This window comes from Dipodomys ordii, unplaced genomic scaffold (assembly GCF_000151885.1).
Source record: "Dipodomys ordii isolate 6190 unplaced genomic scaffold, Dord_2.0 Scaffold3, whole genome shotgun sequence".
Taxonomy (NCBI): domain Eukaryota; kingdom Metazoa; phylum Chordata; class Mammalia; order Rodentia; family Heteromyidae; genus Dipodomys; species Dipodomys ordii.
In genome coordinates this window covers 21,587,738-21,595,377 of record NW_012267219.1, presented here as the reverse complement: position 1 = coordinate 21,595,377, position 7,640 = coordinate 21,587,738, and the positions used below count along the sequence as shown (strand labels likewise).

General features: G+C 38.5%; 1 pseudogene; it reads right to left on the bottom strand.

The window, feature by feature from the left end:
- Nucleotides 1-3,956: 3,956 nt before the first annotated feature.
- On the bottom strand, nucleotides 3,957-6,306 carry LOC105987507 (annotated as a pseudogene).
- Between the last annotated feature and the right edge of the window lie 1,334 nt (nucleotides 6,307-7,640).

Below are 7,640 nucleotides of genomic sequence, written 5' to 3'. Positions count from 1 at the left end.
AAAAAAAAATTTTAATTGGTCGTGGGGCTTGAACTCTGGGCCTGGACACTGTCCCTGGGCTCTTCAGCTCAAGGTGAGCGCTCTACCTCTTGAGCCACAGCACCACTTCCGGTTTTTTGGTGGTTTATTGGAGATCAGAGTCTCACAGACTTTTCTCCCCCGGCTGGATTTGAACCATGATCCTCAGATCTCAGCCTCCTGAGTAGCTAGGATTACAGGCGTGAGCCACCAGCGTCCTGCTTTTATTTTTGTTAATGTTTGCAAATTAATTTTAAAGAGTCATAAATAAAAAATCAAATCAGCAAATGAGTACAATTAATTATATCTATATATATTAGATTAATATATCAGAAAATTTTTAAAAAATCAACAAAATGCACAAAGAACATTTGTTTGCCTATATCCTTACCCTTCTTCCTCGTTGCTTTAATAAATGTGTAACAAAAGATCACCTTTAGCTTAGGTTGCAGAGTTAGGAGAAGCATGGAAGTTGTTTTGTTATGACACAAAGATGACGAGTATAGAAACTGACGTATGAAGTGTAACAATAAAATTTCCTCCTGAGTAACTAAAGTAAATGAATAAAAATGTATTCTGATACTTCAGAAAACAACAGCAAATAAGCCTGTGACAATCACTTGAGATAAGGTATTGAGTAGATAGTAAATGGTAATTTTAGAGTAGAAAAATGCCAGCCAATATAAACAATAGACAAATACAAGGTAAACTTGCCACCTGCAATAATCTTAGAAATAAACATGTCTAATGACCTTACAACTCTAAAAGAAGCAATCTTTTGACAGAATATGATTGGAAGGGATATTTAGACACTAGCTGTATTTAATAAGGTGCTTTCATATAAGAGTTGAGTTCAAGGATGATTGGCTCACATTTAAGAATAAAGAGAAACAATAAATGGTACAGAAATTGCAGTTCCAGATACCTCTCCGGTTCAATTAGTAAAAGTGGGAGACAAAACAAAATGTCTTCTTTTAGCAAATTAATTAGCATAGTGAGTTAAACATTTTACCCTAATTTATTTTAAAATTGGATTTAAGCAACCTACTCATCCTTGATTAAATCTTTCCATTTGAGAAATTTATCTAGAAAAGAAATCAAAGGCATTATCCCACAAATGTGAATGTTATCAACAATGAAGGCTAAAGATAGAGCATGTATTTCATGGGCATAAATTGGAAGATTGGTAAATTAATATTCTGGCCAGGCGCAGGTGGCTCACACCTGTAATCTTAGTTACTCAGGATCTGAGGATCCAGGTTCAAAGCCAGTCTGGGCAGGAAAGTCCATGAGACTCTTATCTCCAATAAACCACTAGAAAACCAGAAGTGGTGCTAGCCGTGAGCTGAAGAGCTCAGGGATGGCGCCCAAGCCCAGAGTTCAAGCTCCACAGCCAAAAAACAGAAAACAAAAAAAGATGGTAATGGCAAAGGAGACATTACTTTGAATAGGGAGAAACAGAAGAAAATTGTAGACTTTACTCAGAGGCCTGGGTGAGCAGAAGAAAATTACAAGGCTTCTAGGGGACATAACCACAATGTCTAGCATCTTTTTCTTAGTTAACAGAGGAATATAAGAATGTTGGTTTAGTGAGGTTTAAGAATTGTTTTGGATCATCAACTAATTTATCAGTGTTTGTCATAGATGGTAGTACCCATTCTATCCTTATCTTTTACAACTTTGTAGCCAGGATTATGGAGAAATAAGCATCCAGGGATATATAAATTAATCTTCCTTTCTCTGTCTTTACTTCAAGAACAGCCACACTTAATGAAACCTGGCTTTTCTTGCCTTGGACAACAGAATGTAGATAAAGTATAACACACAACATCTAATTGGAAGGTCAATGTACAATTATTGTCCACAGTTTAGTTTTACTTCCTGTTCTTCTCTCCTGTTAAAATAAGGACTACCTTTGAAATTTGTTTGAAATAATTATTTTAGAAACAAAAATCCAAAATCATTAGAGGGAAAGAAGTAAAGAACTAATTAGCTAGGTTAAAAAAAATAAGAACGAAAAATATTGATTACTTCTGAAAGACATATAGGTCCAGATGGTATTAGAAGATTATTTATTTCAATCTTTCTAAAAAGATATATCCAAAAGATACATGAGTGCTATTTAGAAATTACATAAAAGTTAAAATATTCCTAAATCACTGGAGCCATAATAAGATCTTATTTTTAAAAAGCCTAAAAAAAGAGTAAAATAAAAAAGCAGGAATATGTAATTTCTGATAATGAAATATTGAATTAGATTGACTATTGTGAATCTGACATTACCATTATATTCTTCTAATATAGTGGACACTACACTTCCAAAAATCCTCTTCTTGTGACTCTCAAGAACACCCAGCTGGAAGAAGTGATATGTAAGCCATTTTATTCCCTAGTGAGCCACATATTCAGATGGAGTAGCTTCTTGTAATTCTCTCCATTTCTCTCCTCTAACATCTACTGTTAGAAATGAGTGAATATTTCACTATGTTGCTTTCTAGACATTTACTTTTCTACCATGATTCTTTCCACACAGAGTTCTATTTCCTATATTAAATACCTTATTTCTGGAACTTTAAATTGGCTCTGCTTTTCTGACCACATTAAAAAAATAAGCCAGGTGCCAGTGCCTCATGCCTGTAATCCTAGCTACTCAGGAGGCTGAGATCTGAAGATCGCAGTTCAAATCCAGCCCTGGCAGGAAAGTCTGTGAGACTCATATCTCCAATTAACCACCAGAAAACTAGAAGTGGCACCGTAGCTCAAGTGGTAGAACATTAGCCTTGAGCTGAAGAGCTCAGGGATAGCACCCAGGAACAGAGCTCAAGACTGAGAAAAAAAGTAAAAATCTTTATATGAGAATAAACTTTAGGGAACAAACTATAGGAAAGGGAATCTGAGCATTAGGTGATTTTCTTGGCATCGATAAGTCAAAGTCTGATTATCTCTCCAGTATCGGGAAAGAGATTAGGAACAGTGGAAATACAGTCTGAGATGTGTTCATGAATTTTGAGTTGGAAATTTTCACTCAAGTGACAGGGTGACAATCTCATCTCTATTTCAATCTGTAATATACATACTTGACTTATATTTTGATTGCTTGTCTCTCCAATTCCCCCCATTCAGAAGCTCATAAACTGTTTTCTCCCTGCCACCAAATTACCCTCTTTTGTCATTCTCTCACTTCAATTCTATGTGTTCTCAAAGTCAGAAACAGTTTGTAGGAAATAAGAGATATATGTATTGTTGACTGTGGTCTAATAAACACAGCTGATTTACCTGGTGAGGTTCTAGCATATGCTAGTCTTGGATTTGGAAGGTGGCAGGAATAACAATTTATTATCTGCCAAAAAGAATGCATGTGCTGCTCTTGCATGCCAGAATGACCAGGGTTTCAAGTTCTTTAGGCCTGAATGAGAAGGTACAGACTGACAAGCCTAACTGTAAGGTCTGCCCCAGGCCATGCAGGCCCTGTGCAGACACCTCCCTACTTCTTGGCTAAGTTTCTGTCCAGTATCTGTGTTACCTAGGTAACTGGCACACCTGGAAGCAGTCACCTTCCCTTCCTGCTAGGTTATATCTTGGGCCACCTCTGGTTAAGCCTCCCATTTGAACAAAGGAAGGTTCATCCAGATCCAATGTGACCACACCTTTTCCCTACCTGGCCACAGCTCTTCCTGTCTCTGGCCCGGATAATTCCTGGTCTGGAGTGGGTCTCCCCTTTAGGCCATGCCTCTCCACCTGAATAGTACTTGGTGTTCTCTTCATGGCTACCTAATGAAACCTATCTATTTAATATACCTTACATATTGTAAAGATTCTCCTTACACCCTAATACAAACTATTATAGTATACTTTGTACAAAATATAATCTGACCTTTGTTCTCAAAGTTTTTATGAAACCAGAGCCTGCACAATCTCAAGATGTATACAGAATGCAGTTAGCCTTCGGTATTCATAGATCCAAATAACCACGGATAGAAAATAGTATAGAACTTCAGGGGAAGGTGGATGCCTGTTTTCCCTCCCTGCTCGCTTCTTGGCTGCATGCGAATAGCCCCATCCAGTCGGATGACCTCTCCATTGAGGGATGGGTTCTCGATTATGGTCTGCACCAGATGAGCATACTCAGCAGTGTCCCCACGTCGGCTGGGAAAGGGTTACTTGGCTGCCCGAGAAGTTGCGCACCTTCTCTGGCAGCGTGGCCAGCAGCGGGGTGCCAAACAAACCTGGAGCAACGGTCATAATTCGGATGCCAACAGGAGCCAGATCCCGAGCACTGGGCAGTGTCATGCTCACTATGCCCCCCCTTGGATGCAGAATATGCAGCTCGTCCAACCTGACCCTCAAAGGCAGCCACACTTGCAGTGTTGATGATAACCCCACGTTCGTCTCCTTGGTCTGCTTCATTCTGGCCCATCTCACTAGCAGCCGAGCGGATCCCATTGAAGGTGCCTATGAGATTCACATTGAGAACTTGCTGGAACTCCTCCAAAGTATGGGCCACGTTCTTCTTTGCATTGTATGTCTTAATGGCCACTGCAGTACCTGCACCGTTGACCGCCACATTTACACGGCCAAACTTTTCTTTGGCTAGATTCAGGGCTGCTTGAACGTCCTTCTCAGAGGTTACATCGGCTGGGGCGAGCATGCAGCCCTTTCCTAACTTCTTGGCCTGGGCCTCACCACTGGAGTCGGACAAGTCCAGAAGCACAGCCGTGGCCCCTGTTTCACCCATCGCGCGGCCGTGGCCAGGCCAAGGCCAGAGGCTCCTCCGGTTATGGTAGCATCCAAGCCCTTCACGCTCCGGCATGCTGCAGTCAGTCATCTTGTGCTGCCTCACCCACGTTTTTTCTTTTTTCTTTCTTTCTTTTTTTTTTTTTTTTTTTTTTTGCCAGTCCTGGAGCTTGAACTCAGGGTCTGAGCACTGTCCCGGTTTATTTTTTTGTTGTTGTTGTTCTGTTTTTTGTTGTTGTCTTTTTGTTTGTGTTTTGGCTGTCTTGGGGCCTGAACTCTGGGCCTGGGCACTGTCCCTCAGCTCTTCAGCTCAAGGCTAGCGCTCTACCATTTAAGCCACAGCGCCACTTCCAGCTTTTTCTGCTTATGTGGTGCTGAGGAATGAAACCCAGGGCCTCACGCATGCAAGGCAAGCGCTCCACCACTGAGCCACCTTCCCAGCCCTCTCTGAGTTTCTTTTGTTCAAGTCTAGCACTCTATAATTTGAGCCACAGCTCCCCTTCCTGCTTTTTCTGTTTATGTGGTAGTGAGGAATCAAACCCAGGGCTTCATGAATGCTAGGCCAACAATCTTACACTAAGCCATATTCCCAGCCTTTGACATTATTTTCTAAAGAACTCATTAGATAACTTCTGCAAGTTACCTAAAGATGGAATCTAGTGATGGAATCTACCAAGTATTTGGAGATTAAGGTGTGATATGGTAATATAATTTTCTTTGCATTAGAGAGTGGAACCTCACTGCATTTCATTATCCATGAGGATGTTGGAACCAATCTTTTTTGGGTAGCAAATACAAGTACAAGTACCTTGGGTGGAGTGCCCTAAAGGTTCATAATAAAGCCTGCTTCTTGGCCTATGGTACTGTTGGGAGATGGTGGGATCTTTAAGGGAGGCCTAGTCAGAGAAAGTTAATTCATTGAGGAAATACACTTGAAGGACATGCTAAGAATTTGGTCCTCCCCAAGGATTTTGCCACAGTGATGGTGAACTGATGATACAGCAAGGAACAACTATATACCTGTATTCTATTCTTCCTATATCATTTTCTTTTTTTCTTTTTATACTTCCTACTTTCTTTAATTTCTTTTCCAATGTTCATTCCATCCTTTCCTCCTCCTTCCCTCCCTTCTTTCCTCCTTTCCTTCCTCACAGAGACTCACCATGTAGCCCAGATTGGCCTCAGAGCACTGAAGATATTTTCCTTCCTGTCCCTGTCAAGCAATGGATTATAGAAGCTCATCACCATGCCTGGCTCTTTCTATACCCATGACAGATGATGAGCTTTAAGCTATATACACTCAAGTAACTAGGATATCTAATGTCTCTATGAGTAGAAGATGTGTAAATTGAATTGACAAATGTCAAAGCCATAAAATCAGTTTCTTAAGTTAATTGACTAAGATAGTAAAGCGTCCAAGACAAGGTAAAATATGCTAATGTTTCGTTTCTTCACTTAGTAGATAAAACCTAAATGACTTTGGCAAGTAAAAATACTAACACAATCTGTCACTATGTTGATGCAGATATGCAGACCCTGCTGCAATGTTCTCATCATGATAAGTCATTAAGTTCTTAAGTTACTCCTTACTTCAAAATTTCTTTTATGTAAAAATCACATTTTTAAAACACTATTTATGGCATGTATTCCCAGAGGCAGAACAAATAAGAATGTTCTATGGCATCTTGCATGGAGCATGTAAGCCGCCTTTACTCTGCTTCTCTGAACAATTTCATTCTTTCACATTTTTCATATTCAGATTCTTTGGATATTATGATTTTTTGCCTCTAAAATTGTTATTTGAATGCAGAAATGATATATGCTCACATGAATAAATTTAAAACTATGAGTTTGTACAAGGTGAAACTTAAAAAAGCTCCTTTGATCAAGTTCCAGAGTATCAAGAGAGTTCAGTTTTCAACAGATTTTACCTGGAGTGTGTGAGAAATGAAGTCTAGATAGAGCAAATGTTAGTTCTACTCCAAGACAAGCATATAATTTTAAGAAAAATTAAAGTAAATGTATATATTTTTTTCCTTTGGTGGATTCATCCTACTCTACCATGAGATAATAGTCTTTCTCTCTGTATAGATAGATAGATGCAACTTTTTGTATTTTATAGGATTCTTGTGTATATACACAAATCAAAGTGACTTCTGATTTCGTGTTTTCTTTACACTAGTTTTCTTATGATTATCCTGACATTTTCCTGATTCCTGAGTTACATTCTGATTCAACTCTCACCTATATTTCATAAAGCAGACTATTGATTATTCACCTGGGGAACTAATACAAAAAGGAGGGATTTTATTATTAATTCATTGTTTTTCTATTGATCCCTTTAACTTCCTTTTTCCCAGGAAAGCATGCCTTTCAGAAATTAATTTCTTTTTAGTTCATTTTATGTGCTTTCTAAAATGTTCAATAAATTTATTTTAGGCTATTTTATACCACTAAACTAAAATTTTGTACAAAATAGTACAAATCATGCAATTATAATAGTATAATTAGATAGTATAAATCACATATTACATTTATAGACATATATACTTTTAAATAATATGTCTTTTGGCCTTTCTTGTCTTGATCAGTAAAATGTAAAATATTTATCTCACAAAGAACCAACTCTTAGTATAATTTTTCATCTTTATTTTATACCTGGAACTGGAATTCATGGCAATCTATGTCCCTGATGTTTTTTGCTTAGGGCTAGTGCTCTACCCCTTGTTCTTTTTGCTTAGTTTATTTTATTTTGAATTTTCACTACAAAGAACAACACTTGGCTGTACTTTATCCCACAAGTTCTACCTGAACTAAAGGATATCAGAGGTAAGGATATGTCTGCATAGAGTCTGAATGGCCTGGGACAGACCTTACATTCCAGCCTT